At 44.3% G+C, this 12,157-nt stretch overlaps 1 protein-coding gene across 1 annotated transcript in view; it reads right to left on the minus strand.

Moving 5' to 3' along the window:
- The window catches only part of METTL23 (methyltransferase 23, arginine), a 35,718-nt gene that overhangs the window by 11,999 nt on the left and 11,562 nt on the right, over window positions 1-12,157 (minus strand). The gene's annotated exons all lie outside the window — the stretch shown is intronic.

Raw genomic sequence — 12,157 nt, forward strand, 5'->3', positions numbered from 1 at the left:
TGCGCTGTCCATAGTGCTGATCCTAAAATGACCTGCAGCTCGGATCCCACATCCTGGTGAAGCCTGGCATTTCATGCGCTGTCCATAGTGCTGATCCTAAAATTACCTGCAGCTGGGATCCCACATCCTGGTGAAGCCTGGCATCTCATGCTATATTGTAGGGATATGTGGTCTGCACCCTACATGTAAACTCTTTTTAATCTGTCTGGGGTTCAAAAAAGCAGAAGTCCAAGTTTCCTGTCACTTTACATAGAACATTTGGGCCAAACTTTACCAGTATGATAGTTAAAAGCTGTAATAGGTCAGCTACTTTGTAAGCCATAATTACAACGAGCCCGCTGCCAATATTGCCTGCAGCTGGAATTCCACAGCCTGGTGAAGCCTGGCATCTCATGCGCTGTCCATAGTGCTGATCCTATAATTACATGCAGCTGGTATCCCGCATCCCGGTGAAGCCTGGCATCTCATGCGCTGTCCATAGTGCTGATCCTATAATTACCTGCAGCTGGGATCCCACATCCTGGTGAAGCCTGGCATCTCATGCGCTGTCCATAGTGCTGATCCTATAATTACATGCAGCTGGGATCCCACATCCTGGTGAAGCCTGGCACCTCATGCGCTGTCCATAGTGCTGATCCTATAATTACCTGCAGCTGGGATCCCACATCCTGGTGAAGCCTGGCATCTCATGCGCTGTCCAGAGTGCTGATCCTATAATTACCTGCAGCTGGGATCCCACATCCTGGTGAAGCCTGGCACCTCATGCGCTGTCCATAGTGCTGATCCTATAATTACCTGCAGCTGGGATCCCACATCCTGGTGAAGCCTGGCATCTCATGCGCTGTCCATAGTGCTGATCCTATAATTACATGCAGCTGGGATCCCACATCCTGGTGAAGCCTGGCATCTCATGCGCTGTCCATAGTGCTGATCCTATAATTACCTGCAGCTGGTATCCAGCATCCTGGTGAAGCCTGGCATTTCATGCGCTGTCCATAGTGCTGATCCTAAAATTACCTGCAGCTGGGATCCCACATCCTGGTGAAGCCTGGCAACTCATGCTATATTGTAGGGATACGTGGTCTGCACTCTACATGTAAACTAGGATTATCTGAACTATTCAAAGGCAATTAGAAAAAAAAAAAACTAAAATATATAACATATCTAAAGCCAAAACTTTCTTTTCTTTCGAATAAAGTAGTAAATGGATAAAGTGACCATGTCAGTCAAAACACTGTGATTTTAAAGAGAATCTGTCACTTTGCCATTTCAAGCTTACACGTGGTTTAGACAAGGTTCTTCTAATAGGGCAACTCCCCACCTATGAAATGGTGACCTCTCCCTCTTCATTAAACACCATGAGGTGTATTTATAAAAGGAAAAAAAGAAAAATAAATGTGCATAGCTTTTCTAGTGAAACTTCACACAAATTAGATTTTTGTGAATGGGGCAAAATAGATGGTTTTCAGGCTATATTCTCTGAAGAGTAAATGTTATTCATTGGAAAAAAAAATAGAAAAAAAAAAAAAAAACACATTGTGAATGGTAAAAGTATTGCATTATGGCCATACAGTGGGGATCGAAAGTTTGGGCACCCCAGATAAAAATTTGTATTAATGTGCATAAAGAAGCCAAGGAAAGATGGAAAAATCTCCAAAAGGCATCAAATTACAGATTAGACATTCTTATAATATGTCAACAAAAATTTGATTTTATTTCCATCATTGACACTTTCAAAATTACAGAAAACAAAAAAATGGCGTCTGCAAAAGTTTGGGAACCCTGCTGAATTTATAGCATGCACTGCCCCCTTTGCAAGGCTGAGACCTGCCAGTGTCATGGATTGTTCTCAATTATCGTCTGGGAAGACCAGGTGATGTCAATCTCAAAGGTTTTAAATGTCCAGACTCATCTGACCTTGCCCCAACAATCAGCACCATGGGATCTTCTAAGCAGTTGTCTAGAAAACTGAAAATAGTTGACGCTCACAAAGCTGTAGAAGGCTATAAGAAGATAGCAAAGCGTTTTCAGATATCAATATCCTCTGTTCGGAATGTAATTAAGAAATGGCAGTCATCAGGAACAGTGGAAGTTAAAGCAAGATCTGGAAGACCAAGAAAAATATCAGACAGAACAGCTCGCAGGATTGTGAGAAAAACAATTCAAAACCCACGTTTGACTGCACGATCCCTCCAGAAATATCTGGCAGACACTGGAGTTGTGGTACACTATTCCACTATAAAGAGATACTTGTACAAATATGGTCTTCATGGAAGAGTCATCAGAAGAAAACCTCTTCTACGTCCTCACCACAAAAATCAACGTTTGAACTTTGCAAATGAACATATAGACAAGCCTGATGCATTTTGGAAACAAGTTCTGTGGACCGATGAGGTTAAAATTGAACTTTTTGGCCGGAATGAGCAAAGGTAGGTTTGGAGAAGAAGGGGCACAGAATTTAATGAAAACAACCTCTGTCCAACTGTTAAGCATGGGGGTCGATCAATCATGCTTTGGGGTTGTATTGCAGCCAGTGGCACAGGGAACATCTCACGAGTAGAAGGAAAAATGGATTCAATAAAATTTCAGCAAATTTTGGATGGTAACTTGATGCCATCTGTGAAAAAGCTAAAGTTAAAGAGAGGATGGCTTCTAAAAATGGATAATGATCCTAAACACACCTCAAAATCCACGGGGGATTAAATCAAGAGGCGTATACTGAAGGTTTTGCCATGGCCTTCACAATCTCCTGACCTCAACATAATTGAAAATCTATGGATAGACCTAAAAAGAGCAGTGTGTGACAGACAGCCCAGAAATCTCAAAGAACTGGAAGACTTTTGTAAGGAAGTGCATGGGGGGGGGGGGGGGGCAGCAGCACTATCCCATGGTACATAGTCTACAATGTAACTCAGGCAGGCTTGATGGAAAACCTTGAAAACACAACAGGGAACCAGGCAGGAGGGAGAAGGATCTTATGTGCCAAATGGCATGGCTTCCTCCCACCAGATAGTGTGGCTGCTCGCACCGGAGCAGTGTAGACGTGCCGCGGAGCACAGCAGTGCGAAACATGTCGTCACGGCAACCCTGATGCTTTCCAGGCCGGGTCCCGATGCTTGCTGACGTCACTTTCGGGTAGCAGCCTCCGCTGTGGATACCTCCGGGTGGCGGCTCCCTGTTGTGATCATCTACACAGTTCCGGCTCACCCAGCGGCTCGGTCATCCTGTGACACCCAGCAACGCCACAGATCTGGTTTGGAACACATTCTATTATGTTTTAATCATCACTATATATTTTTTATAAATAAACTTTTCAAGGTTTTCCATCAAGCCTGTCTGAGTTACATTGTAGACTATGTACCATGGGATAGCGCTGCTGCCCCTCCCCCCATGCACTGACTTATGCTAAATCAGCATTAATTAGCAGCAGCACCACACGGTAACTTGACTTTATTCATTCCTGAGAGTGAGAGATATCACAGTTAGAGCTGGAAGTCCCTTTGTTGTTTGACTTTTGTAAGGAAGAATGGGCAAAGATACCTCAAACAAGAATTGAAAGACTCTTAGTTGGCTACAAAAAGCGTTTACAAGCTGTGATACTTGCCAAAGGGGCAGTACAAGATATTAACTCTGCAGGGTGCCCAAACTTTTGCAGACGCCATTTTTTCGTTTTCTGTTATTTTGAAAGTGTAAATGATGGGAATAAAGTCTAACTTTTGTTGACATATTATAAGAATGTCTAATATGTAATTTGATGCCTTTTGGAGACTTTTCCATCTTTCCTTGGCTTCTTTATGCACATTAATACAAATTTTTACCTGGGGTGCCCAAACTTTCAATCCCCACTGTAAGATGGTGCTGAGCATGAAATTGATCAATCTAGTGGTCATAATGTGGTATTTTCCCTACTCAGACTTTTTTTTTTTTTCCAATTATTAAACAATCGATTCACAGACAATATAGTCTGAGAACATTAAATTTTGCCTCAGATTTACATGCAGATTTGATGGAAGAGGAGAGAGCTAGAGCAGAGTTTAAGGTAGGTGATAACGTCTGCTCTTAAATCTTCTAGACTTACATATTATTATATAACCACTTGCCTGCTGGGCACTTAAACCCCCTTCCTGCCCAGGCCAATTTTCAGCGTTGTCGCACTTTGAATGACAATTGCGCGGTAATACAACACAGTACCTAAATTACATTTTTTTCACACAAATAGAGCTTTCCCTTTGGTAGTATTTCATCACTACTGGGGTTTTTATTTTTTGCTAAACAAAAGTGAAAAGTGAAAAAAAAGAAAAATGGGATTTTTGACTTACCGTAAAATCCATTTCTCTGATGTTCATTGATGGACACAGCTCCTGATTCTTCTTAACCATTGGTTAAACTGCCCCTTACAGGAGTAGGACTCTAGGAAGGAAAAAGCTTGACTACACCTATGGGCAGTCCCATGGCGGTGAACCCCCACACTCAGCCATAGGCACTCAGTTTTGTTACAAGCAGTGTCAGAAGAGAGCCAACTCCACAGAGGGGTGGGTGCTGTGTCCATCAATGAACATCAGAGAAAAGGATTTTACGATAAGTCAAAAATCCCATTTTCTCTTTTGTTCATTGACGGACACAGCTCCTGATTCTTTCTAACCATTGGGATGTCCCAAAGCAGTGTTAAACATGAGGGGTGGGATAACAGCAGAAAAAAAATTCCCAAGGCTAACCATAGCCAACCAGGTAACATGGAGCTCAACCAAAACAACTGGAGCTCACCTGAAAAAAAACAATACACCCTCAGAGGACCAGGTCCTCTAAACAGCAGCCTGTAAAAACCTACGGCCAAAAAAAGCATCCGCAGATGCAAGCACATCCACTTTATAAAACGTTGCAAAAAAGTGTGCACAGACAACCAGATGGTCACCTTGCAAACCTGCATCACTGATGCCTGATGACAGAAGGCCCAGGAGGCACTAAGTGCCCGAGAAGAGAGTGTGCCTTAAAGGAGGAGGAACCTGAACCCTAACTGAATAGGCTGAATAGAATCACTGTCCGATCCATCTGGAAATGATCGCAGCAGAAACAGCCAACCCTTTTGGGGTCCAACCAGGAGTACAAATAGTGAGTCTGACTTCCTAAAAGACTCTGCAGCTGCCAGGTACACCCTGATTGCCCAAACCTCATCCAGGGAATACAGAGCAACCACCATAGGATGTTTAGGCCTGGGACATAGGGAAGGCAACACAATGTCTTCATTCAAATGGAAATCAGAGACGACCTTTGGAAGGAACAACGGACAGGGACGAAGAACCACCTTAGCTCTGTAAACCAACAGGTAAGGTGAATAACAAGACAACACCACCAGCTCCGGCACCCTGCACGCAGAAGTAATAGCCATCAAAAAGGCCACCTTCTGGGACAACGTAAGCAGGAGAACCTCCCAATATTTTCGAAGGGAGATTCCTGGATAACTGACACCAATTTGAGGACCCACGGCCGTAACGGAGACCGCACTGGAGGAACCAAGTGTCGAGCTCCCTGGATAAAAAGGTACACACCAAGGAAAATGTGGCCAATGGTCTTTGAAAGAAAACCACCAACCCGAACCTGGCCCTTGATGGTACTCAAGACCAGGCGCCGCTCGACCCCCCCGTCGGAGGAAAGCCAAGATCCGAGCCACCGAAAAGAAGTGAGGAAGAACCCCGAAAGACTCACACTACGCAACGTACATCTTCCAAATGCGATGGTAGATCTTCCTAGAGGTAGATTTTTAACCTTTAACAGCATAGGAATCCCCAATTCAGACAAACCTCTATCCTTTAGCACCTGGCTTTCAACAGCCAAGCCGTTAAAACCAGCGAGTGTTAAGCAGGATGGAAGATTTGTCATTGAGACAGCAGATCTTCCCTGATAGGAAGTCTCCAATGAGCATCAGCGACCAGCTGTACCAGATCCACGTACCAAGACCGGCGAGGCCTGTCTGGAGCCACCAGAAAAAACGGAATCACTATTGCCTCGCTCCTGCACAGGAGTCTTGGCAGAAGTTTGAGAGGGGGAAAAGGCATAATCAAAATTATAGTGATGCCAAGGAGTCGCTAATGCGTCTGGGGCGTTAACCAGAGGATCCCGAGACCATGCCACAAACCTCTGTACCTTCCATGGATTGTGTACAGCAGAAAGGGCTGGAATGATCGCGCTTCTCACTTTAGAATGCCGGCTACTTCCCGATCCGCCAAGACACGTCTTGTGCCCCCATGGTGACTGACATAGGCCACAGCATTTTCTGATTTAATTTGTACCGGACACCCCTGAAGACGAATTGTCCAATGATCCAGACAAAGTCTAATCGCTCAGAATTCCAGTACATCGTTCAATGGTCTGGACTCTTCCAAAGTCCAGACCCCCTCAGCACAAGCTGTGCCGAGGACGCCTCCCCACCCGGACAGGCTGGCATCCGTGGTGACAACTGCCCAGTACAGGTGGAGAAGGATTTCCCTGGCAAAGTGCCAGAGAACAAAGCCACCTCTAGAGACTTTGAATTCTTGTCCCATTTCACCAGAATCTCTTTTTGCAGAGATCTCGTGTGAAACTGTGCAAACGGAACCACCTTGAAGGTAGACACTATCAGGCCCAGCACCCGCATGCAAGCCCAGAGGGATGACTGTCTGCTGGACAACAGAAGCTGAATTTCCTTCTGCAATTCCTGGAGTTTTTCCAGAGGAACCAACACTCTGGCTGAGGCCAAATCCCAGAGTAATCTCCAAGGTGTCCATCAGAGCAGTCGGACACTCTGTTTGCATAAGAAGATCCCCCAGGTACCCCAATACTGTGATCCCCCGCTGACGCAACAATGCTAGTACCGGGGCCAACACTTTCGTGAAGACCCGAGGAAAGGAGGCGAGACCAAAGGTAAAAACACCACAAACTGATAATGCTCCTCGCCCACAGCAAAGTGGAGGAAGCGCTGGTGACCGGCACATATTGGAATGTGAAGGTAGGCGTCCTTGATGTTAATAGAAGCGAGAAAATCCCCCAGATGTAGGGACGCCACTAGCGTGCGAATGGACTCCATTCCGAACTTCTGTACCCACACAAAGCAGTTTAGCGCCTTGAGGTCCAGAATTGGACGTACCTTGCCTTCCTTCCTGGGAACTGTAAACAGGTTTGAGTAGCACCTGTGAAAATATTCCAAAGCCAGGACTAGGACAATCACCCCATGAAGTAACAAGTCTTGCACTACCCCAAAGTGACCCCATAAGCATTGTCTGGGGACAAGTGCAGGTTGGAAGGGAAGAACCTTTTCGGAGGAAAAGACCAAAACTCGATCTTGTAGCCAGACTGAATTACTTTGTGGACCCACTTGACCTATACCAGAGAGGTCCACGGATCCGGAAAAGATGTCCCCCCACCCCAGATACGAATGAGGGCACGCCCCTTCATGCAGAGGAAGCCTTTTCCACAGGTCTGGAAGAGCCCCTCATGGCTTGCCAGACCAGGTCCTCTTAGGTATTAAGGTAGCTTTATTCTATGTGTATGGCTGTAGTTGAGCAAAAATATTTTTTGGGGTACCTACATCCCAATCAAAATCTATAAAAAAAAAAAAAGTATAGTGTATCTCACAAACCACCTAAACCTCTCCAAGTCCTAAAAGGATATGGAATAGAAGGGGTAGGTATGGAGAAAACACTGGAGGGATTATTTGGGACTTTTGATGGTACCATATCCAAAAGATACTTGAACAAATCAAAAAAAAATACATACACATATATATATATATATATATATATATATATTCAACTTTTAAAATAAAGTAAAATTTATTGGTTACACAAAACAATTTATTAAAAATTTATTCACAAAGGAAATACGGGGGGGGGGGGTGGAGCCGGCGCGGTTGGCAGCGTGAGCTCTCTGCTCTGACTCACAGAGTGTGACTACAGCCATTCTACACAGCTCCCTGGCGACCACGAGTGACCCCAACAATGGTGGCTCCCAGATTAACTCCATGGGGAAACGCAAGGAGCAGGAGGGCCCACGGAAATTAACTGATTTCTTCACCCGCACTACAGGCCGCAGCCCTCAAGATGGCGCCAGGGCCTGCACCACTTCACACATCCAGCCTGCATCGTTCGGTATGATCTTCCCTGCACACTGGGTGAGTCACAGGGGGACCCCAATCCACAGCCATCCTCTGCCACTAATAGCCCAATTAAGCAGAAATGGAGGGTATCTGGACAGGATGACCCGGATAGAGCGCAGGATGGGGAGGGGGAGCTTATGGAGGAAACCTCAGCATACAGCCAGCAGTTAGATCACTTCCCTAGAACAGGACAACAGATCACAGATGTCACACTTAAGGACATGCTTTTAACGCTAAGAGGTGGACTGCAACAAGACATAGCGACATTTATGCGCTCCACACGCAAGGAGCTTGCTGCTCTGGGGGATAGAGTGGATTACACAGAGGCAAAGATGGATGAGTTCACAGGGGCCTAAGGATCTAGTGGACGCTCATTATGATTTGGAAACTGAGCTCAAGCGACTGAAAATCAAAATGGCAGATATCGAAGACAGGGCACGCAGAAATAATATAAAATTCAGAGGCATCCCTAAATCTGTCAAAAATGCTGAACTTCAGGATTTTATCCAGCAGCTTATGCTTACATCTATCCCCTCACTTACACCAGCTGATTTGATTATTGATAGAGTGCATTGACTGTCCAAACCACCTCATATTGCTGAAGAAATACCTATGGATGTGATAGCTCGTATCCATTTCTATCATGTGAAGGATCAACTGTGATGTGCTTTTCTAGACTGAATCCCTCCCTCCCTGACCCATACGCAGGAATCTCTCTCTATTTGAATCTCTCCCAAGCTACATTGGCGGCGAGAAACAACCTGACATCTATTATCAAGATTTTCAGGAACCACGAGATCCCTTATAAAAATGGGGTTTTCCAGCTAAGCTTATAGTGACAATGCAGAATGTTTCACACTCTATCTTTTCTTTGGATAAAGGTCTGGAACTTCTACGCAAGTGGGGTTTGCTCCCACAGGAAGACCGTCGCGAACCACCTGACTCCCTTCGCCCGCTTGATCAACGGAATCGCAGAGGAAGAAACAAGAGATAATCAGCTTCAAGTAAGTGGCATTCCTGTACGCCGATCACCTTACACAAAGGAAATACAACACAGTTCTCAGAAACACTAGTAAAAAATTGATAGCTTTTCTCCAGATAATGGTTAAAACATGCTAAATGGATTTCGCGGCTGGCTGGGCAGTATATCCATGCTTTCTGATCCTGGTAGGTATATATCTGTATCTAACAAGCACAGGCCCATCCATACGTTACAGGTTTCGCGGCATATGCCGCTTCTTCAGAAGTTATCGCAGTTTAACCTATTTCACTGGGGCTAGATCAGTGTGTTGAAATGTTCCCAATGGGAAAAGGATAACCCAAAGGGGAAATTGTAATACTCTGTATCAGTCCTGTGTTTATTGAGACCAACATCAGTCAACTACTGCAGGGCATGGACCCTATAAGGATTGACCTACACAGGCATTGGAGGCAGCGGGCAAACATGGAGGCCATATCAGATGGTAACTATGTAATGCATTGTCTCAGGCTAGAACATGTAGGTTTGTATGACAACATCACTGGCCATAAAAAAGAGAGAAGAAATCCACCTATCTCCCCATGGGGGAATCTTCGTATAATGGCCTCCCCAAAAACGCCCTCTGTGGGTACAGTGTAGCAAGACCACGCAATTGTCATTCAAAGTGTGACAGCGCTGAAAGTTGAAAATTGGCCTGGGCAGGAAGGGGGTGAAAGTGCACTGTGTTGAAGTGGTTAAGAATTATCTTCAGTGTAAAGAACAACAAGAAATCCTGGAAGTGATGGTGTGGCTCCCTCAGAGCCCTAATCTAAACATCATGGAGTCTATCTGGGATTACATAAAGAGACAGAAGAATTTGAGGCAGACTACATCCACAGAAAATCCATGGTTAGTTCTCCAATATAATTGGAACAACCTACCTGCCGAGTTCATTCAAAAACTGTGTGTAAGTGTACCTAGAAGAATTTATGTGGTTTTAAAGGCAAAGGGTGGTCACACACTGAATATTGATTTGAATTGGATTGCTCTTCTGTTCATTTACTTTCCATTTTGTTAACTGATAGAAAAACTAAATTTACAGCATTTTTTTTTTTACACCTGCCTAAAATGTTTGCGCAGTGCTGTGTATTGAAGTAATAAAAATATACACATATAGACTTATATAATAAATAATCCCCCATGTGCCTCTTCCCCTGACTTTTCGGTCAAGAGCAATGGCACAACCATCAAACCCTCCCCCCATGCCAAAGTTCTAGGTGTAATCTTCACTCTTCTCTCGGCCACACATCCAATCACTTTCCAAGCTTGCCACCTCAACCTCTGCAACATCTCCTAAATACGTCCCTTTCTAACCAATGACACCACAAAGCTCCTGATTTACTTCCTGGTCATCTCTCATCTTGACTACTGCAAATTCCTCCTCATTGGCTTACCTTTACATAGGCTATCCGCCCTTCAGTCCATCATGAATGCTGCTGCCAGGCTCATCCTTCTTACAAACTACTCAGCATCTGTTACCCCTCTCTGCCAATCCCTCCACTGGCTTCCGCTCACCCAACAAATTAAATTAAAAATGCTAACAATAACTTACAAAGCCATTCACAGCTCTGCCCCCAGCTACATCACTGGCCTGGTCTCAAAATACCAACCAAATTGTCTTCTTCGTTCCTCCCAGGACCTCCTGCTCTCTAGCTCCCTTGTCGACTCTTCCCATGCTCGCATCCAGGAATTCTCTCGAGCCTCTCCTATCCTCTGGAACTCACTACCCCAATCTGTCTAACTATATCCACTTTTATATACAAAAATTGCCGTGTGGTTTCGCCCCTAGCCCCTGTGAGGAGACCAAAAAATTGAAAGAAAAAGATGGAGCTTTGCAGGCCAGTGGGAGTAGAAGGATCAGACCAAAAACCAGTTTATAAAACCAAATAACATTTTATTTATACATACGCTAAAACGCATGGACCGCCATGCATCATAAATTTAGTTTAACATACAAATGAATAAAATCAAGCAAAATGGGTCATTAGCAACATAGAAATACATCCTGTAAGGGAAACAAGATCACAGCCTGTGTAGGATGGAGAGTGGGTCTCACGGTGGAATCTGTCAATGTAGGTCCCCAGCAAGCCGACGCGTTTCGCTCAAGGCTTCCTCAGGGCCTGAGAGACCATAACAGACCGGTATCTCTCTGAATGAACATAAAACATAACCAGATAAGTATCATTCAATTGTATATCTGTTAATGAATAAACAATATTATTATTATTATTATACAATATTACAGATGGTTCTGGTTTTTTACTGACCCTTTGTTGATAATGACTCAGATCAGATGACAGAATTGTGACGGCACAGATACTGAATGAAGATTGCTGCTTCCGTATTTAGGAAATAGATTCAATGCTGGCATACATCTATATTCTATTAATGCTGTGTTCAAAAATCTGGACCCGCAATATAATGAAGTTCGGAGTATCCTCCAAAAAAACTGGGAAATCCTAACAAATGACCCAATACTTAGGAAATACTTGTTTGATCACCCAAACATTACATACAAGAGAACTAAATCCATTAGGGATGGCCTAGTTTCAAGTCCCTATCGCAGACCTACTGAGATAACAGACACTAAAGGCCTTTACAAATGTGGGAGCTGCGATTTTTGCCCATATATACTTGAGGGGGAGTCCTTTACAATGCCAAATGGACGTAGAAGATTCATTAATCAGTTAGTGACATGCCAAACTAAGGCGGTAGTATACATAATGTTGTGCCCCTGTGGGGCGTTCTATGTGGGTAAAACCATTAGACCCCTTTGGAAAAGAATCTCCGACCATATCTCTTATATCAACGACGGCCAAATCAATACCCCTATTGGTGGTCATGTTGGGCTCAAGCATAGATATGACCAATCAATTGTAAAATTTACCATTCTAGATGTCATCCCTGAGGACACAAGAGGGGGAGACATAGATAAAAAAGTCCTAGCCCGGGAAGCTAGATGGATATACGATCTCAAGGCTACTGTATATCCAGGCTTGAACGATGTAATC

This window comes from Pelophylax lessonae (assembly GCF_965119305.1).
Source record: "Pelophylax lessonae genome assembly, chromosome: 11".
Classification (NCBI taxonomy): domain Eukaryota; kingdom Metazoa; phylum Chordata; class Amphibia; order Anura; family Ranidae; genus Pelophylax; species Pelophylax lessonae.